Below are 23,038 nucleotides of genomic sequence, written 5' to 3' on the forward strand. Positions count from 1 at the left end.
GTAAGCGTTTCCGGACACATGTCCACATAACATCTTTTCTTTATTTGCGTGTGAGGAATGTTTCCTGAAAGTTTGGCCGTACCTTTTTGTAACACCCTGTATACGTCAAAATTGATACCAGAAACATGATTTTTTACTCTCAAAACAAACGTCACAATGCGGTTTACATGACTAAATTGTTCTATAACATCACAAAACTCATGTGGCTAAAAATAAATTTTAATCAGGCAGCTGACACATCACTATTGGCCTAAATCAAGCTATGTACAGAAACGTACCTTAACAACCCTATAACTGTACAAAACCAATGTTGGTTAAAACACTATGGTAAGCAGGCAAGAGGTATTTGACACTATAGGCAGCTGTATAACGTGCAGTAATTTTGCGCTGCCTCGCTCTTTCCACAGGACAGACGAATACATACACTTAATGCAAAGGAAAGGCAGCTGAAAATAAAAGTATATGGTTGATAAAAATGATCTGTATAGTTAATACTAGATTATGAGACACAGTTACTGGTATATCTGCTCAGTTTCGCTCTGAAGACCTATCTCCTCTACTTCTGCCCTCGCCCAGTCATCCCATTATGTGGAAGGCCATGTAAAACTCCTCTCCTGCACCGACTGTCTGGTCCCTGCTGCTCCCTTGTGAAGTCACCTTGTACCAATACGAACAAACACAAACAGCTAGGCAGTCTGAATTACTGTTCTATAGCTGTAAGCTACTGAAAGGGTGCTATTTGCTGTTGCCGTCCACTTCAGACATCATAGCACCTACTGCATCGGCATCCCACCTCACGTCTAACCAACATGGGATGCCTGCATCACAGGGCGTATATTCACCAGGAAAATCTACGTCGTCTGTGTTGCCAACACAAATATTTACCTGCGGCCAAAACACAACACAACATCAGGTCTCCACCAACGACCGCCAGGGACCGCCACCCGTTAGCGGAGCCTGCAGAACAGCTTCACGAGAGGTCGCAGCTAGCCCAGGAACTACTTTGATACGCCCGGCACGTGATAACAAGTAATTCCGGCAGATTCATCCGCCAAAGGGCTTTATAGGACGGCGCACTGCCGGCAAAGGGCAGTTCGACGCACCACTTGCAAGTATACAGAGCTACTACCCCAGCAGCCATGGTCAGATGCTTCTTCTAGCTGGCCAATCTCTTGCAGATGGACTTGGTATAGTCGACGAACCACTTGACATTGTAGAATTGTTTTGTTGTGATCTCTCTCAGTGAAGAGTCAGGTCTTTTCTGTTATTATTTGTTATTGTACATTGCTGACGATTCGCAGTTGGTTCGACTCTGTTGTTCTTTTGGAGATTTTATTATTGTTTTGTTTTGGTGAGTCCAATTGTTTATGAATTGTTACATCTGTTCCGCTGGTTGACATTTATATAACAATAATTCAGACTGATTATTTGTTTGTGTTAAACATCGCTTCATACCTGCTTAGCATGCTGTTTTAGCTACCATGTATTTTGTACAGTTACATGATTCATAATGTTCATTTTTATATGTAGAGTTCTCTGAGCCTAAAATGAAGTGTCAGCTGCCAGCTTAACATGCTATTTTTAGCCACCTGTGTTTTGAAATTTAGTAGAACAATATAGATGTCTAAATAGCATTGTGAAGTTTACTTTCAGAGTCCACAGTCATATTTTAGTCATGTCTTGACGGATATTTTCGATATGGAAATAGCATTACGACACTTGACAAAAAAATTGTGTGTATGCGTGCATATGTGCTTATGTAGGTTTGATAAATAATACTGATAATTTAGAAACTTTAATTTCACTGACATAAAAATTTTGTGTGTTTGTGTGTATGTATGCGTTTTTGTGTGGTTGCTTACATATTTTTGATAAATAATACAGATGATTTGGATGTGAAAATATTTAATTTTGGTGGGCTCCATTGTACCTTACACCAACTGCAGTACAGAGACTGAGCTAAGCTCATTGACAAGTGCTGATTAGCCTGTAAGTTAGATCAGCAGTAGCGTTAAGTGTATTTTGGAAAATTATACATGTTTTAGATGTGAATATATTTAATTTTTCCAATGAATTGTTCCTTGCAGTAAATGTATACATAATGGTTATTTCGTTTTAATTGCTGTTAAAATTCTGGTCTTTGGCAAGCTATTTCGTTTTATTGGCTCATAAAATACTGGGTTATGACTGTAGTAGAATAGACTGTCTTGCTGACATCTTGGGAAATGACATCAGAAGTGGGGTTGCCCTCCATCTGCCACAGTCCTAGCATTCACCTGACACTCTGAGGAATGGCTGGCGTGCACATTCGCGCCTTGAGTACGAAGCTGTACTAATAATGGTCCCTTAGAGGACAGTGAGCAAAAGGATCTTATAGACCTACGACCAGAAGTGTGTTTCAAGTGAGGTGCAACCACTCAAAGATGGAGATAAAAGATCTTTGACAGTGTAGGTTTACATGATTGAAAGCACACATGAGAACACGCCAGGAAAGTAGGAATGTTCTGTCTGTACCTGTGTTTTAGTCCACACTGAGCAGTGAACTATCATGAAACAGTCGCAATACCTTTCTACCGACACGTTTTCCAGCACTGGAGGCAGCCTCAATGCAGGTAAGTAGTAGAGCAATGGTGGTGTCACACCATATTGCACGTTGCCTGCGTCAGGGGCAAGCATAAGCTGTCACCAGCAGACCAGACAGCAAAAAGGTTGCGAGAAGATCGATAGTAGGCGCTAAAGCAAACGGGTCTGTCAGGAAAGAGGCCAAAGACAGGCTTGCAAGAAATACATCGCTAATGCTATCGGCTTCCAGCATTTCGATTTCGCCGTGGACCGGAGGGCCCCGTCAATCATAAAGTGAGTCAACGAGTCGAGTTATCACTCGTAGCCCAGTGGGAGTCGCAGTTGCAGTTAGCTCAGCCTCTAGCTCAGTCAGTCAGTAAGTAGCGACCAGAGTAGTGTACATAGCCGACTTGTACTTCACCAGCTGTGAGGCTAACGTGGACTATTATGGAGAGCTTGTACCACAACACCTGGACTATGTTAAATTAAGTAGCTTCCTGTTTATGTTGATAAAGAACCCTGTTAATACATATGTGCAGTTGTGTTACAGAAAGAGGATACTGGCCACAAGTAAACATTCTCTTCTTGCTTCCCATGGTACAAGCCTACAGTGAAAATGAGATGACACAAAACATTCAGCAGGGGGAAAACCCATTGTTATCCTAATTTATGTATAACTTCCAGGGGTTTGATTTATGACATCTGGGGATAACCCATCCTTCTGAGAAACTTCGAACCCCCTCAAAATCCCCTCCCCTACCCCTATGAGAAACTCCACACTTTCCCCCTACCTCTCATTGATACAAGCACACATATGATATCAAATTAATTGCATAATTAACTGCATTGCTCAATTAATCGCCCCCTCCCCTTCCTGGGAAATCCTCCAACCACCCCCTCCCCTCCACGACTTGCCCCTCCCCCATCTCAAAATTGGTGGGGAAAAAGGCTGTCTGTGCTGAGCTGCTGGAGAGGAAGGATATAGTGTAGTTTATTTTCTTTATTTTGGTTTCTACCCTGTTTGCAATTGGCAGAAAAACCTCAACCCCTCCCCCTTCCCCTCCCTCCTTGCCAGTACGACTGCACTTTTTGAATGGGGTTTCTGGTGTACTTTTCTTTGTCACCCTCCCATAAACCCAACGCCACTTCTGATATCAAATTAATTGACTAATTAATTAAACTGATAAAGCAGGAAGCAGCTTAATTGAGGTACCTGCCCTTAGACTATTGTGGCACTTTCAGTATTCTGTCTTTGAACATGAGCTGCTTAGGGTAAGGCCTGAGTTATTCGTATAGCCCCCATCCCACTCAGTCAGATTAACTAATTAAGTCGCTATCCTTTTGTGTGGGACTGGTTTCCTGGTGGATACTACACCCTTGTGGAAATAATGATAGACTGGCGGGAAATCGAGTGCAACGTGTGGAACGTTGCTTATTTAACCAATTTATGTGACAGTGTGCAGAATATTTAAGCAATTGTGGCATCTTTTTATTCTAATCATGTGAGGAATACCATCACGAAACACTCAACACATGTCATTATATTGTCACACGTCGCACTAAATATATCTAACATCTCCAGGCTGCACCATGTTCCGGTATCCCATACTGACAACCGGCTGTGCCATGGCCCATTACCACTTTTGGCTACCACACTACACCATGAGGGACTGCCAAAAAAAAATGGCTCTGAGCACTATGGGACTCAACTGCTGTGGTCATTAGTCCCCTAGAACTTAGAACTACTTAAACCTAACTAACCTAAGGACATCACACACATCCATGTCTGAGGCAGGTTTCGAACCTGCGACCGTAGCAGTGAGGGACTGCCAGCCGTCTACCATTAGGTGCACATCTCCCAGTATCAGCACATTGACCATATAGAGACTGTCGATCAATTTTCAAATTACACAATGTGTACTCAGGTCCCAGAGAGCTCCCTTTTGTTTGCAGTGGTGTCCTTTCCTGGGGAATTTGCACCTCGAATGGCTACTTTCGATTGCAGCACCTGCACGATTTTCTCCAAACCGCACACCTTCCACGCCAGGTCAGTGGAAGAGGTGCTCTGTGTGATCCCCTGCTGTGCAGACACTGACTGAGTTAGTTCACAATATCACTGGCAGAGGAGATGGGAGAAGAAACCTCCCCACCATTCCTCCCTCCAGTCTCCTCATACAGTCCCCCTCGCTGTTCACGTTACTTCCTGTCAGACAAAGCAGAGCAATTCCCGTCGAAACGCATGCTGACCATCTCCTCCCTCTCTTTCTCCCTCTCCCTTTCTCTTACACACACACACACACACACACACACACACACACACACACACACACACACACACACACACACACGGCTACTTCGTGCCCAGCGAACATCCATCATGTACCGCACTAACCCCTCATTTGTCCTGAAAAAGTAGTGAATACCTGATAAATCCCCAGCTGTGGATGTCTTGGAAATAGTCCACTCGTGTTACCCGCCTCTCCAAAAAATTAATAATTAATTAAATCGATACTCTATGTGTGGGGTACTTTTCCCTTCCTTCCTATAGGTGGATACTGGGACTGGTATATGTGGTGAGAAATTATGGGATTCGATCCTGCAATTTTCCAGGTTCCAAACCCTACTCTCCCCCCGTCAGGATTTTTTCCTTGCATCCTGTTGGTGGATGTTGGCACAGGTAGATCGTTTGGCAGGAAATGCATTATCCTGCAGGTAGCAGAAAATTTCAGATTTCAACTCAATTGCATGCTATGTACTTGAATAATTTGCAGGAGACAGGGCATAGAGTTGGAGTGGTGTTTGCGGTTCCAATACCACTATCAGAAACAATAAAGTGATCAGTCTTGAATTTGATGTTGCAATTTAGCTTTTTTTAAATGTGTGTTAAATCCTATGGGACTTAACTGCTAAGGTCATCAGTCCCTAAGCTTACACACTACTTACCCTAAATTATCCTAAGGACACACACACACACACACACACACACACACACACACACACACACACACACACACACACACATGCCCGAGGGAGGACTCAAAACTCCGCCGGGACCAGTCGCACAGTCCATGACTGCAGCGCCTCAGACCTCTCGGCTGCGATTTTAAAGCACTATATAATCCGTAAGTTGGTTCCCTCAGCTACACCAGTAAGAATAATATGGAGGAGGAGGTAGGGTCTACCGCTTGACTGGATAGCAAAAACAGTTAATACCACTCCCACTTTTCTGCTGCAAGACAGAGTCCACCAGACTATCCTGAGAAGCAGTAAACACTGCAAACTTAAATCACGATCCATTTTTTGACAGTAGTTCTCGCGGTTAGATAGTAGAGATCACTGGAACACTTGCACTCATGTCCCAATGTCCACACACAAAGCCCCAAGTCTCACAGCCCTACATCTACATTTATACTCCTCAAGCCACCCAACGGTGTGTGGCGGAGGGCACTTTACGTGCCACTGTCATTACCTCCCTTTTCTGTTCCAGCCGCGTATGGTTCGCGGGAAGAACGACTGTCTGAAAGCCTCCGTGCGCGCTCGAATCTCCTTAATTTTACATTCGTGATCTCCTCGGGAGGTATAAGTAGGGGAAAGCAATATATACGATACCTCATCCAGAAACGCACCGTCTCTTAACCTGGACAGCAAGCTACACCGCGATGCAGAGCGCCTCTCTTGCAGAGGCTGTCACTTGAGTTTGCTAAACATCTCCGTAACGCTATCACGGTTACCATATAACCCTGTGACAAAACGCGCCGCTCTTCTTTGGATCTTCTCTATCTCCTCCGTCAACCCGATCTGGTACGGATCCCATACTTATAAGCAATACACAAGTATAGGTAGAACGAGTGTTTTGCAAGCCACCTCCTTTGCTGATGTACTACATTTTCTAAGGACTCTCCCAATGAATCTCAACCTGGTACTCGCCTTACCAAGAATCCATTTCATATGATCATTCCACTTCAAATCGTTCCGCACGCATACTCACAGATATTTAACAGAAGTAACTGCTACCAATGTTTGTTCCGCTATCATATAATCATCCTTCTTTCTGTGATTCTTGAGTTTCTCCCGGCGTATTTGATAATCAAAATATCCACGGGTGTACTGCCGGTCTATAGTGTCCAACGGGCACAATATTTCGGCGATCAAACATGTCGCCATCATCAGGTGAACTGACGGACTGAGCTCCTGTGAACGTGCCGGCACAGAGATCCGTACGCTATGGCTGCTCAGGGGGAACTGGGTTCGGTCGCGGCGGCGGCTGATTTAAATACCCTCCGCCCGCGGCGCGCTCCCTCCGCCGTCCGCGCCCCGCGCCACGGTAGCGCGGTGGAACAGATTGCGACGGCGTCTGAGATGACGTCGGTGTGATGGCTCTGTCCGCCGTGGTAGTCACAACTATGCGTTTGCTCGATTTACTCTTGATTAACCCAATCGCTGGTTCCCAAGCCTTGCTAAGATTACAGCCACAGTCACGGTTTATGAGGTAGTCATTGGTGCGAATTTCGATGGCCTCTCTGACAACGCTGTCCCAGTATCTCGACGTCTGTACCAGAATCCTCGTGCGGTCATACTCCATAGCGTGATTTTCCGACAAACAATGTTCAGCGACCGCCGACTTGCTCGAATACATCAGTCGAGTGTGCCTCTGGTGTTCACGGCATCGATCCTCGACGGTACGCATCGTCTGACCAATATACGACTTGCCACATTGACACGGAATCTGGTACTCGCCGGCCTTCCTCAAACCGAGGTCATCTTTGGCGCTCCCCACCAGTGCACGAGTTTTATTCGGAGGAAAAAACACAGTTCCGACCCGGTGTTTCTTCAGAATGCGGGCGATTTTCCCCGAGAGTGCGCCTATGTATGGAATAAATGCAGTGCCTACCTCCTCCCTCGTGACTTCATCCGAAATATTGTGCCCGTTGGACACTATAGACCGGCAGTACACCCGTGGATATTTTGATTATCCTTCTTTCTATGTATTCGCAATACATAACATTTGTCTATGTTAAGGGTCAGTTCCCACTCCCTGCACCAAGTGCAGATCTTCCTGCATTTCGCTACAATTTTCTAATGCTGCAACTTCTCTGTATACTACAGCATCATCCGCGAAAAGCCGCATGGAACTTCCGACCCTATCTACTCGGTCATTTATATATATTGTGAAAAGCAATGGTCCCGTAACACTCCCCTGTGGCACGCCAGAGGTTACTTTAACGTCTGTAGACGTGTCTCAATTGATCACAACATGCTGTGTTGTGTTTGCTAAAAACTCTTCAATCCAGCCACACAGCTGGTCTGATATTCCGTAGGCTCTTATTTTGTTTATCAGGCGACAGTGCGGAACTGTATCGAACGCCTTCCGGAAGTCCAGTTGCCGCCGCGGACGTCAAGTATCAGCAATTGCGCCAGGCCTGCAGCTGGACTCGGCCCGCTATAAAGGACTGCTACGCCGTGGAGGGTATCCAGGATGACCTGAATGGTAGGAATTTGTGTGTTATCAATACAGCCAGCACCAGCACTTGTCAGTGATCATCGTTGGGATAGGGATCGAAGGTCGATCTACAAAGTGCTATGACTGGTATGGTGTTCAAATGTGGATCCAGCATGTGTTAGGGCCGGGATATGATTCGGAGGTGGATAAACCAGAAGACGGTTCAAATGTGAATCCAATCGCTGTAGACCTGAGCAGTGTCTGAAGGTCTATTCAGTGGCGGTAGGTTTGGAGTACGGTCTGGGTGCCCCCATATGAAACCGATACAGGCGCACACACACGTACAGAAAATAGCGTAGTTGTACTAGGTGTTGACAACAGTACTACATTTACAAGCAATTTGAGAAGACGTGGAGAGAAGTGCTGTCATGATCATATGAGCAGAAGTGACAAAGTCGGTAAAATTAAGAAAATTTACGGAAAACACGCATAAATTGATGGGGAAAATACGCCAAAATGCGGGGAAATTGAGGGAGAATGACGAGATACTTATATGTCTGCTTGGTGCAGGAAAACTCTATTACATGAAAACGAATATGTGACAGCCAGAGGAATATGAGGAAAAGTTGACATGGAAGCACCGGGAACCAAGGAAACTGTCATTTTTCGTAGACAGCGATAAGACGGCTGGAACAGATTGCTTAACGTGGATGACCACCAGACATAGAGTAAAAAAAGTATATACTATGTCGGGTCACAAGCCGAGATGTGACCGCAAAGTTATCGGCACCTACCTTATAGATTTTTATAAACTGTCCTTAGGTAAAGAGCACTGTGTTACCAGCTTGGGGGCTGCAATATGCAACTGCGGAATGGATCGCATGTTTGACCCTGTGCAACACTGTTTACATTTTTTAAACGCTAACAAACAGTATTTACGATGCACTTCTCTGTAACCTCTACAAATTACACCCATGCAATGTCAGCTAACAAATACCTTATAGAACAGTTGCTGCATGGCTTTTAACAACATTCTGGTGTATGTCAATTGAAGTAACAGGAATACATACATGTTGAATGCTGTCTGTGATGCTTTCCAGGAAAAGAGAACCCTCTGCCTCCAGATTGACAAGATTACAGAAAGTAGATGGAGTAATCGGCTGAGAGAGCTTGTAGCGAGGTATGATTTAGTGCTGGATCGATGATGCATTCTAGAGAGGGAGATGTTGCGGTAGGTGTTTATCACGCTTTTAACCATTTTTCCGTTGTTCTGTCATGGTGTATCAACTGTATGGTATAATCTGTGTTCGATTCGTATACAACTACATGTTCTGTGTATGTGATCGCTAGCAGCAAACCTATCCACACTTCAGTCAGCAGAGGACTTCCAACGCATGAGTGATGAATCATGTCCACGAAACAGATGGAAAACCAATTTCAGCACCCTCCTCTAGACGAGAAAAGACGTATGCCAAGTACTCCATTCCCCTGCCATATCTTGGACATAAATCGAGTGTTCAGTTTCATAACTGCAGTTAGTCTAAGTTAGTGACAGGGGTTCGTGAGCTGCTGCAATCTCTGCGTATACATTTTCTTGACAGACGTCGTGTATGGAAGAGACGGTGTTTTGTTCACGGAGTTAGAACAGCATGACGTTTAACTTTACATAGCAAACACCTCTGCTAAATGTTTGTCTGACGATCACTTTACAGGATTGATACGAATATAGCAGAATTTCCGAACCATAATCTGATGTGAATAGTGGGCGCTATGTACCTCCGGAAAGCTACATAGTGCGTAGATCACAAAAAATCTATTTTTTTCCTTTGGTGTAGAAGGTAGAGGTTTTATCATCTTAAGGTTTCTCACCTTAGTGAGTGGGACAGGAAACTTGCAGGGTGAATGTATGTCATGAGATGGAAATATATTTCCTGTACTGGAGTATTAACAGCATTTCATTTCACGTGACTACTGTATCTGAAACCGTATTGCTTTAACATTACAGCATGCTTAAGCGCAAAAGTGTGTAGCCTTAGAAGCGTGTGTTTATTTTCTACAATACTTTCTCTCTTCCCAGTACCTTCTCGCATGAAATCCAAACACTACAAGAATTCTAGGGAATTAATAGCAGAAATGATTTATGTAAAATGTTTCAAACTCCTTCGGCTGGAGTTCCATTATGCATAAATCATACTTTTCTTCTTCTTAATCGTCTATTATACCACCATAATACTCTCAAAAGTATCGGTCCCATATCTGCTATACATCAATAAGGAGTGCTTAACTCCTCAGCCTGCAAACATCTAGAGAGACAGAGTGTAATTGGATGGGCGATGTGAGTAAGATTGGTACGGAACAGTCTTTGCCGAACGGCAGTTACAATATTCGAATGAGAATACCGGTCCATATCACGAGCGTCAGCCAGTAGAAGTTTGGAACAAGTGTCATACTCTTTGTGAAAGCAAACTATCGAAGTGTACTGATTACGTGGAACTCAACTCATTCTGTTTCTTCCTGAGACGTCGAATGTAGCAGGCATAGTGCTCTCCTACTTCTGGTCAGTTCCAAATTAAATCGGAGACAATGTTGCAGTGAGGGCTGGTTAAAGACAGAGGAAGAGTTACGAGATGTATAGAGAGAGGTCATCTAGAGTTTTGCTCAGAGTCCTTAGCCGACTTGATCCTACGAATGCGAGAATACTTTGTGACTACCATCTACTTGGGGAGGAGAGCGGGGAGGGGGGGGGGAGGGGTGGCAAATCGTAATAAAATCTTAACGAATTTATGAAGTGATTATTCTAAGGGATATAGTTCTTGTACCTCCTCTCTGCTGATGGCTTCTTCCGGCACTAAGAAACAGTATTTGTGTCGTGTGTTGTAGGCAGTGTAACAGAGTTCACAATATGCCCACATGTATATGAGCCTCGCAACTTAATGGGGGGGGGGGGGGGGTAGTTTAGCAATGATACAGAAATTGAGAACCGTGCTGCAATGTCACTGGCTGATAGCAACACGAGATCGACGAGATGAGACGTTTTGTTGACGTAAAAACTCGTCGAGAGTGGTTGTTTGGACCTTGAGTAATACAGTAAAATGCTTTGAAATTACGGAACACCGGGTAAGATTACGAAAATTGATAAAAAATGCGTAAAATTGATGAAAATACAAGGAAAAAATGTGGAGGGATGAGGATACCTACATGCTCGCCTGTATGTATGAAAATCATTCCATTCCTGCACGGGTGGGATTGACAATTGATGGTGTATACTATTCGTTCTTTATGGGTTTAAGGTCTGCAGAATACTCCCCCCCCCCCCCCCCCCCTCCCCTTGTTCCTCATGTGGTTATGCATTGTAAGTCATAAAAATGAATGACGCAGTGTCCAAAGATTTGGGTGTTATGATGACTACCACCTGGGACACCGGAATGGCGATCACATACATGAGCGCAGTGTGCACCACCAATATGAGAACCCTCTGGGTCTTATTAAAAATGGAACACCGAGACGTCTACTACACTGTCACTGTCGAAGATGCGAATGAATGTAGAGGTCATCACCTTAGGACAGCTGTTTGGAAACGCTCCACAATGTCGCAAAGCTCTTCCAGTTTCCATATACTGAGATCTCTTCCATATTTAACAATAAGAAACATCGCCCCTGTCTTTTATTTCAACCTTTCTGTGTGTTATGAGAAAAACTTAGTTTACACCATCCGATGTTCAGCTTTCTGTGCGATTCAATGGATTTAAACCTGTTAATGTCAGTTTAGTAACTGACACAGACCTCAGAGTCATGGTAGAAAAAAAGTATGGATGTGTGCACAGCTGTAGTCATACACTGCTTAATCGTGTTACAGAAAAAGCAATGTATCAAACTATTTGTGTTTGATAGTCTATGGGATATGGTCTTCCTCCAGTATAGGTGACAGAACTTTACACAGGTCCACAGAAGTGACTTCGATCACTGCTGCCTACTCCAATGGACCAATACATGTATATTCAATAGGATCACCACATATGGCCGATGTCAACACGCAGACGGTATTTATTTCCGATAAATCAGAAGAGAGGGATGCGCTAATATTATTGAGTTCTCTACCAGGTGATGTTAGCGAAGTTTTTATAGTTCATAGTTTTACTCCATTGGAGTTTACAAAAATAACGAGGGCGGGAGGGGAAGAGAGAGAGAGAGAGAGAGAGAGAGAGAGAGAGAGAGAGACCGAGCTGTCAGTGAAGACTCTGGTGCCACTAAACTGTCGTATTTCTAGGGTGGTAATAGTAGAAATATGATAAAGGAGTATAGGAAACATACAGTTGGATATTTATTGACTATCATTTGGTATCGATGAATTGTAGGTGTTATGCTTGTGAATTTCTTTGTGCAGTTCCCATATACTCTGCATGGTTGTGAATTTCCTCTTTCTTTTCTCGTTGTGATAGATCTCTACCTGGACTGTGACGGATAGAGGACTTGACAAGGTTCTAAATATGGTACAGTTCTGTCAGAAAGTGATGGGATTTCAAGAGAATTAGTAAGGGTCTGTGACTTTGCTGGGGGCATCAGTTCTTCTTGCTCTGGCAAACGCTGGCAAACATGCAAGAACGTACATAGCATAAATAAAAGGTGCAAGGGCTTTTTGATTGTTATTATGCTCGTTATCCTTTGACAGATGTGATAATGATGATATGGAGGCAGGGTTTTGCTAGTGGGGAGCTATGCGAAACGACATCCAGCTGGTGTGAGTGTGGACATATCAAAATTTTCAGGCACTATGCGCCAATAAATAATAATCAGAATTTTTATGAATGAAAAAGATACTGTGGCTTATATTCTGACACGTGCAAATAAAAGACTAAGTCCGATCAAAAGGGAGGTGTCGATTTGACATGGAAAATTCAGATTTCACCACATCTGGAGCCGTAAGGGGGATGGCACATTTTAAGTGGAAAATTATGTCTAGTCATAAGGAGGATATAGATTTACGTGCCAAATTGATACTTCCGGAGCCGGCCGGAGTGGCCGTGCGGTTCTAGGCGCTACAGTCTGGAGCCGCGTGACTGCTACGGTTGCACGTTCGAATCCTGCCTCGGGTATGGATGTGTGTGATGTTCTTAGTTTAGTTATGTTTAAGTAGTTCTAGGGGACTGATGACCACAGATGTTAAGTCCCATAGTGCTCAGAGCCATTTGAACCATTTGATACTTCCTGAGCTACAATCATCAGGAGGAGATATTCCCGATACCTTGCCCATTGTTGAATGTCACCAGGCTGGGGCTGCAGTCGAAATATATTTAATTGTAATTACAGTGGCTGGTTTCCTAGGACTACTCTGCTTACTGTCTGGGTCAGCGGCAGAGGCAGCCAGTTACCAAAACGAATGGACATTTCTGACTTACGATGCGAGCTGCCGCTGAGTGTCATGAACTGATCAGGCTACGTATGGGGATGCATCTAACCTCACAATGTCGCCCTCAGGGCGAGTTAATAGCGAACTAATACTTAGTATGTGTTGGGTTCTTTCGTGATCGCGTGCGTTGTGAAATTCCAGTTTTTTAGTTGTATGTTTAACAAGACCCAGTATCGATCATTGACAAATGTTGTCGCTGGACGTACTGATAACGTCCGTATTCCTACCACTCCAGTAATCCTGGACACTCTTAACGGTCAAGTGTCTTCCTGTAGTCCCGTGGGCCGAGTCTGGCTGCAGGCCTGACGCGATCGCGGAGACGTGTGTCCACGGTGGCAACAAGGGCTATGCAACTCTCTGGCCTGGGGCGCTGCGTATGGTCACCGGGACATGAGCACTCAGGACTTAAGAGTATTCCAGCGATCTCTGATATCTAACCCTGACCACTACTGTTGAGGAATGTATCGTGCTTTAAGTGAGCGGTGTTTACTGCTTCTCAGTACAGTCTGGTGGACTATGTCTTGTAGTGGAAAGGTGGGAATGGTATTCGTTGTTGTAACTATCAAGTTACTTGGTTGACTCTTCCTTCTCCCCCTCTTCCTCCTACTCCTCGTTCTTCGTCCTGGTGTAGCACAGGGAACCAACTTATGGATTATATAATGCTTTAAAAACCAAATCGCAACATGTAATTCCAGACTGACCGATTTATTATTTCTGATAGTGGTATTGCGAACACACTCACCAGTCCAAACCCATGCCCTGTCTCCTGCAGATTGTTTAAATACATTGCATGCAGTTGAGCTGAAATTTAAAATTTTCAGCTACTTCCAGTGCAATGGATATACTGCCGAACGACCTACATGTGCCAGTATCCATCAACAGGATGCAAGGAAAAAATCCTCAGGTGGGAGGACAATAGGTATTGGGAACCGGGCAACTGTGGGATCCAATTCTGGAATTTCCCACCATATATACACCAGTTCTAGTGTCCACCAATAAGAAGCAAGGGAAATCTGCCCCATAGAGTGGGTACTGAATAAATTAAAATCAAAAGGAGTCCGTTCCTCATGTTAGTGGCGGACTCACTTACAATTATAAGCTAAATGTTTGAACTTTTATCATGGAAATGTTCAACTACCTTTCCCCAAACTAAACTTAAGGCTAAGACATGATGGCAAATTTCAAAAGGAGAACTACTCCAGGAAGTAACCAATCTTCCATCGCTATTCATAGCGGTGCAACTAGGCCTTTGGATTCTAGAAATCCTAGAACATCATGTAAGGGAGAGTCGAAGCTTCCTAGAAGTTCTTCGAAGATATGACCCAAGAAAAAACACCTACTGGGGTCTCTGAACATCAACACACTTATGAAAGTTGGAAAACTAAAACGCCTAACGGATATTCTCAATCAACGCAACATACTTATATTAACACATTAAGAAACAAGGTATCTGGATAAAAATGCATTCGAGTCAGGTGGATACAGGATCTGCAAAGAAAAACTAGCCGTTAAAAACTCCCGTAATACGACTATATTAGGGACAGCATTTATGGTAAAACAGCAACTTACGGAATCAATAACTAATTTTAGCTCCCCATCAGAATGAATTTCAGTTCTGTCGCTCAAGTCAGGCAATAAACGTTACAACGTTACACCATTATAACTTCACATGCGCCTATCAACCAACATAACGGAACACAGTTGAAGATTTTTGGGAAATGCTAAGACACGAAACATCGAAATGACCACAAGAACATATTAAAATTTTAGTGGGAGACTTTAATGCGCAAGTTGGCAAAGAAATAAAAGTTGGATCACTAGCTGGAGATATCCAGCATATGAAAGAATCACAGAAATGGGGGAAAGACTCATAGACTTTTGTAAACAATTTAACCTGAACCTAATGTCGTCATGTTTCAGGAAACGTGTAAGAAAGAAAAAATGTGGGTATTACCTAATCCAAATCATGGTGAATCTCAATTACGCCATATGGCAAAAACGACTCGTAACTACAAGAAAATCTTGGACGTCAGAGTGAGGAAGGGCCTAAACATAGAGGCAATTATCTGACTGAAATAGACATGTTCCAACCGAACGAACCTAAACCAGAACCAAAAAGATTTCCTAGAGCAAACACTAAATTTCTCACTAAAATTCAGGACAAATTCTGTGGATTATTAAACACAAGAAAAATGGATAATTCGGAAGAAATTGAGAAAAAATGCTAGAGTCAATTAAAGAAATGGAAGAATGCCAAGACACAGATGGTGGAACGAGCTGTGTGATGAAGCAATTGACAATCGACTAAAGGCATGGAAAAAAGGAACAGTAAGAAGAAACATGAATGCTCGGAACAGTTTAAGGAAGAAAGGAAAAAGACAGCAAAAATCATCAGATCAGTGAAAAGAAAATATGACAGACAGATTAGAAGAAATAGCTTCAGACTTTAAAAGGAACAACACTAAAGACTTCTATAAGACTTTCAATCAAAGAAGTTTTAACAGGATTCTAGTCATCCAGTTTACATTTTAAAGATTACAATGGAAAAATGGCTTTATGAAATAAAGAAAATTTTTAAATTTTAGTTGAATACGTTGAAAATCTATTAAATTGTGAAGAGCCTAATGACAGATTACCACAACATGAAAATCCACCATCGGAACCACCTACAGTAGAAGAAATAGAAAAGACTATCAAATCACTGATGAATAACAAAGCACCAGGAGAAGATAGGATAGTAGCAGAAATGTGGAAACTGGGGGGCTTATCCGCATGGCAGAATATTCACAAAGTAACTAAAGACATTTGGACAAAAGGAATCATACCCAGTGACTGGAAACAAGCACTGACCCATCCTCTGCATTAAAAAGGAGATAAAACAGACACCAAAAACTACAGGGGCGTGTCCTTGTTACCAGTAACATACGAAAGTCTGTCTAAAGCCCTTTTTAATAGAATAGAGGAATAAGCAGGATCTGATGTAGAATATTATCAAGCAGGATTTAGAAAATTTAAATCATGTGCAGAACAGATTATCATTTTTTTAAAAAAAAATGAGTGTGAGAGCTATACAAAATAAAAATACAGTAGTTACTTTCGTAGACTTCAAGAAGGCCTACGACTCAGTTGACAGAAAAACACTATTCCAGATACTTTATGAATCAGGGATAGACGAACTTACCAGAAGACTTGTTGAACAAACACTCACAGATGAAACATCAACGATTAAGTTTCAAGGCGAAATTTCTGAACCATTGAGAATGAAAACAGGACTTCGACAAGGAGATGGACTATCCCCAGTTCGTTTTATCTTGGTTTTATACAAAATAGTAAAAATATTGGAAAGCACATTAAAAAACAGAGGCACAAAGGGTTAAGGCACAGGCCAAGGAAAGAACAAATTTGAAATGAAGTGTTTAGCCTTTGCGGATGTTATGGCATTGATAACTGAAAACCGAATAGACACAACAGTTATGCTTGATCTGTTACACGAGATTGCTAAAAATATCCTATTAAAAAAACCGTGTATATAGAACACAAACATAATACAGAAAACTTCCTGGCAGATTAAAACTGCGTGCCCGACCGAGACTCTAACTCGGGAACTTTGCCTTTCGCGGGCATGTGCTCTACCAACTGAGCTACCGAAGCACGACTCACGTCCGGTACTCACAGCTTTAGTTCTGCCAGTATCCGTCTCCTACCTTCCAAACTTTACAGTATCCTTTCTTTCAGGAGTGCTAGTTCTGCAAGGTTCGCAGAAGAGCTTCTGTAAAGTTTGGAAGGTAGTAGACGGATAATGGCAGAACTAAAGCTGTGAGTACCGGATGTGAGTCGTGCTTCGGTAGCTCAGTTGGTAGAGCACTTGCCCGCGAAAGGCAAAGGTCCCGAGTTCGAGTCTCGGTCGGGCACGCAGTTTTAATCTGCCAGGAAGTTTCATATCAGCGCACACTCCGCTGCAGAGTGAAAATGTCATTCTGATAATACAGAAAAGTTTAGGAAAAAAAGTATGGAAAAATTAAGAGTTGATAAATTCAAACACCTTTGGGAGTGGATCCAAGCCAATGGACTGGATAACACAACAAATAAAGAAAGAATAAAAAAAAGCTAGAATTTGCATATAAATTAACACAAAACTACTACAATAATAAATCAGTAATCATATAAGCGAAGATTAGACATTACAATTTAGTTATTAGGGCACAAGCAACATATGGATCAGAGTGCCTAACACTGAATAAGAAAGGCGATTTAAGAGACCTAGAAAATAATAGAGGAAAATACTAGAAATTTCCTAGGTCCTGATAAAAACAATGAAAATAGGTGGAATAAAAGAAGAAGTAAAGACTTATAAAAAAAAATACAGAAAAGATCACGGATACAATGAGGAAGAGACGGCTTAAATTTTATGGACATTTAAAAAGGGTGGAAGAAACAAGGATTACACAGAAAATTTTTAATTATGTTAGTAAGCTCAAAAAACTGTAGGATGGATAGAAGCAGGAAAGAAAGATGCCAACAAAATAGGTGTTACAGAAGAAATAATATGTGATAGGAATCACTTCAGGGCACTGATAGAAAACGCAAACTATGAAGAATATGAGCCAAAACTTCGACCCATGAGAATGTGGACAGATGAGTAGAGACGAGCAGTTTGAGAGAAAATGAAGAAGTACTGGGAAGAAAGGAAAAAACGAAACATCATAAGTCTTAAGTTGTATGCGATCCACGGATATATATAATTTTCCCCATTGAATATGGAAATATTTGTGCTGTTGTTGCAGTTTACGGAAGTGCACTCCAGCCACAAGTTTACACCACATTGCTTCTTGTTGTTAATCTCTGTGGTGAGCATGCAGTAATTGTTTGAAACAGTAAATGTTATAGTGTTTTCGTGAATACCAGTGTCAGGAACGCACTTTCAAACGTTAATGATCCGATGCATTTGGTCTTGTTAATGTAACTTTCTTTTTATTATAGGTTTCAGATAATCAAGAAGTGAAGTATGTAATGGAATTTTAAGCTCTGTTGCTGTGATTATAGAAGAATAATAATGAGTTAAGGAGGAGTCCCCTTTTTGCTAGTACAAATCTATTGTTTTGTTTTAATGCAGAAACAAGTTTTTCCATAGTTGTGGAATTCTCAGTGGGTGTTTTCCTTTCATTGTGTCCGCGATACATATGCACACATTTTGTGTAGCAAAGGAAATATTTTAAATCACGTTCTTTTGTTTTGTAAATTACATATTTACTTAACTTGGTGATTTGATGAACCCTCTGCCAGGCACTTAAGTGTGATTTGCAGAGAATCCATATAGATGTAGATATGAACTTTTTATTTACATTGTGTGTGCACTGTCGTTCCAGCTGAAATCACCGATAGGTCTAAATTAATACTCTGTCAGCTCCGAACATAGAGAATGTTAAAACATCGTCTCAACAGAATTTTCTTTTAAAATAAGACTTTTAAAATATATATTCAAGTAAAATCGCGACGTATGCCTCTTTTTGAGGCTTACCATTGCAGAATTTCAGCTGCCCTGAGCTGTAGCAGGTTTTTATTGTCTGTTGTTACTTGTATATCTGCAGTGACCTGTGGACATGGGTAAAAAATTTTGTGAGCGTTTGGTATGGGGAACTACTTGGTGTTGTTTGTTGTCTATATATTACTTTATTTATTCTAACATTGTTTACTTACTTTGTCTCCTGCTCATTGATGAATTCTGGGTCTTATTATGTTGCTGTTGCTTGTACACACACAAAAAGCCAAGAGCACTCACAATCAGAAGTTTACCACAAAGACACAAACCCATTTTTCTGATCAGGCCTGTGTAAATTTTTAGAACAGCACCAGCATATCATTTAGCCAGACACATGGACACTTTTCTAGGAAAAAAAAAATACAAACAGCAGTAGATTACAAAAAATCTGTGCCCTAATCAACAAAATCGAAAACATGAATATACCCAGCCCAGCTATAATACCCCCATTTGACATCACATCATGTACTCCTATATACCAACTAAGGAAACAATCAAAACTGCAAGACAACTAAGACAGACAAACATATTGCCCAGAAGTACAGACAGAGCAGTTCTTAATCATTCTGAAAGTAATCAGAGGCAAAAATTTCCAACGGAAGGGTACACTGTGGGATAAGGGGCTTGCTGGCCAGTATTTTCCCTAATTACCTTGAAAACAAAATCTATGAAGAAATAATTAAACTAAAGAACAGTCAAGTTGATGACATAATTTACTTGGCAGATGAAACAACTGACCATATACTACACTTTCATGGAGGCATCAGTACAGCCCAAAACAGAAATCCACTTCACAGCAGAATTAGTTCTTTTTGCTGCTGACACTAGTATTGTACTAAATCCAGTCATACATATAGCGTCCTCAGCTCGTGGTCTCGCGCTAGCATTCTCGCTTCCTGAGCACCGGGTCTCTTGTTCGATTCCCGACGGGATCAGGGATTTTGACCTGCCTTGAGATGACAGGGTATTGTAGTGTCGTCGTCATCATCATCATCATCATCATCATCATTCATCCCCACTACGGTCGGAGGAAGGCAATGGCAAACCACCTCCGTTAGGACCTTGCCTAGTACAGCAGTACGGGTCTCCCGCGTCGTCCCCTACGCTCTGTCAAGGAGTAAGGGACATCATCATCATAGATATAGCAACACAAGCAGTGGTAATAATTCTCTTAAAAGTAACACTGACTGGTATTCAGTTCAGAACATCTAGCAATACTACACAAATGATAAGTGTTACACTTGGTGAGGAAAGAATAAATATAATGGAAACTTCAAAATTCTTAAGTATCCATACTGATGAGAATTTAAACTCCAAAAAGGACGTTTTGAAACTCTAAAACAACTTAGTTCATCCTCATTTGCCCTTAGAATCATTGAAAATATTGGGGAGAGACAAGTAAGAAGGGCGGCATATTTTTCTTCTTTCCATTCAATACTGTCATATTGAATTATGTTCTAGGGTAACTCATCTTTAAGAAAGAAAATGTTCGTTGCTAACATAGTGCTGTAAGAATAATATGTTGTACTCACCCTCGATTATCTTGTAGCTATCTGTTTCAGTTTGGCATTCTGACTACTGATTCACGGTATATTTATTTCCTCACGATGTTAGACGCAAACAATCGACTGCAGTTCAAAAGAAACAATGATGTGCCTAATTACAATCCTAGAAGAAGAAATGACGCTTATTACTCCACAGTAAGGTTGTTTTTAGCACGAAAAACGGGCGTACAATGCCGCAGCTAAACGTTTTTATAACTTACCCTGTGATAAGAAATGCCTGACAGACAGCAAAGTAAAATTTGACAGGAAACTAAAGAAGTTCCTCGTTGACGACTTCTTCCATTCTGTAGAAGAATTTCTACTATTTTAATGTATGTGTGGTGCGTCGGAATTACACTCACATCAGTATACTTAACTAAAAAACTCTTATAAATGTTCAGCATATAGCAGTATTTACTAATTAATTTGCAATGTGAATGTACAATGACCCATTCCACATCATTACAGTTTATCGGGTAAATGATCCATTTAATATGAAATTAACGAACTAACTCATACTCGAAACAGAAATAGCCAAAACGCACGTTTCCTAGTCATCAGAATAAAAAACAGAAACCGCAGACACCGATTCTGAACATATGGAAAGCCTACATCCTCCAGTAGAATAATTCACTGCAGGCCAAACGTCCCTACAGCCTACATAAAGGTCAGTCTCAAATACCTCCTACGTAAGCTAAACAGAATTCCTATGAACAAATACAGCTATGCGCAAGTACTAAACATAATCAGATTGTCGCAGAAAATGGTTACAACATAAACACAGTAGTCAAACTGAACCAAAAAACTGAAAGACAGTTCACACCACATACTTACAAAAGTCTCCCACACAACACACCAGTAACAACAACACCGCTTGACAACGAAACAACGCACAAACTCGAAACATTATGAGAAAACATGGAGTACATGTGTCATATAGAAAAAACAGTACAATGTGGGAAAGATTAAAAATACCAAACACCACCACAGATAACATTAACAAAACAGGAAAATACCAGACAACGTGTAAAGATCGTGATTCAATGCGTCTCAGGCAGACATGTAGAAATTTCAGCCTAAGATTCTCAGAACATTTAAGAGCACTGATAAGTGACACCACACACTCCACATTTGCTGCCCACCTCATTAAAAACAACCACCACTTTGGTGGCACAGGAACAAACCGCTAGATCCCAAAACAAAATAATCTGTACCACTTTTTAAGAACAGAAGAAAAATATCACATCCCCATAGCTATTATACAGTGCAAAAGTGGCTGTTAGTGACCAAATAGTACTCTGCAACAAAACCTGATTTAATGCTCTAAGGGCACTATTAAGGCCACGGCCTTGCCGCAGTAGGTACACCGGTTCCCGTGAGATCACCGAAGTTAAGCGCTGTTGTGCGTGGCCGGCACTTGGATGGGTGACCATCCAGCTGTAACGTCTTTATGTTTGCAAATGACGTGGATTATTCGTTTAGATCTGTGGCTGATTTCGGTTGGCAGCCACAGTGTACACACAATGTAAATAAAAAATTAAGTAGATTGAAACAATAGAATACGATACAAGATATTTCTTAATTTACATAAAATCTTTGTGTGTGTATTGCAGGAACAATAAAAGAAAAAACCCGCTGAGAATGCTACAACTTTGGTGAAACGTATTTAGTTATTAAAGCAAAATAATAATATGTTTGTTCGTTTCCGATTTTTCCTTCTCACGTCGTTCACCCAGAGACCTTCTAGTGCTGGAATGGTAGGAAATATAAAGCCAAATGACAGAAATGAGTGATTTCAGGTGTGCCGCAGGGGAGTGTCATAGGACCGTTGCTATTCACAATATACATAAATGACCTGGTGGATGACATCGGAAGTTCACTGAGGCTTTTTGCAGATGATGCTGTGGTGTATCGAGAGGTTGCAACAATGAAAAATTGTACTGAAATGCAGGAGGATCTGCAGCGAATTGACGCATGGTGCACGGAATGGCAATTGAATCTCAATGTAGACAAGTGTAATGTAATGCGAATACATAGAAAGATAGGTCCCTTATCAGCAACTGGAAGCAGTTAATCTATAAATTATCTGGGAGTACGCATTAGGAGTGATTTAAAATGGAATGATCATATAAAGTTGATCGTCGGTAAAGCAGATGCCAGACTGAGATTCATTGGAAGAATCCTAAGGGAATGCAATCCGAAAACAAAGAAAGTTGGTTACAGTACACTTGTTCTACCACTGCTTGAATACTGCTCAACAGTGTCGGATCCGCACCAGATAGGGTTGATAGAAGAGATAGAGAATATCCAACGGAGAGCAGCGTGCTTCGTTACAGGATCATTTTGTAATCGCGAAAGCGTTACAGAGATGATAGATAAACTCCAGTGGAAGACTCTGCAGGAGAGACGCTCAGTAGCTCGGTACGGGCTTTTGTTAAAATTTCGAGAACATACCTTCACCGAAGAGTCAAGCAGTATATTGCTCCCTCCTACGTATATCTCGCGAAGAGACCATGAGGATAAAATCAGAGAGATTAGAGCCCACA

The 23,038-nt window shown here is 41.8% G+C and overlaps 1 non-coding gene across 1 annotated transcript; it reads left to right on the forward strand.

The window, feature by feature from the left end:
- The first annotated feature begins 17,247 nt into the window (after window positions 1-17,247).
- On the forward strand, window positions 17,248-17,324 carry Trnas-cga (transfer RNA serine (anticodon CGA)). The gene has a single exon. It is a non-coding gene; the product is annotated as a tRNA-Ser (tRNA).
- Window positions 17,325-23,038: the final 5,714 nt, after the last annotated feature.

This window comes from Schistocerca gregaria, chromosome X (assembly GCF_023897955.1).
Source record: "Schistocerca gregaria isolate iqSchGreg1 chromosome X, iqSchGreg1.2, whole genome shotgun sequence".
Classification (NCBI taxonomy): Eukaryota; Metazoa; Arthropoda; class Insecta; order Orthoptera; family Acrididae; genus Schistocerca; species Schistocerca gregaria.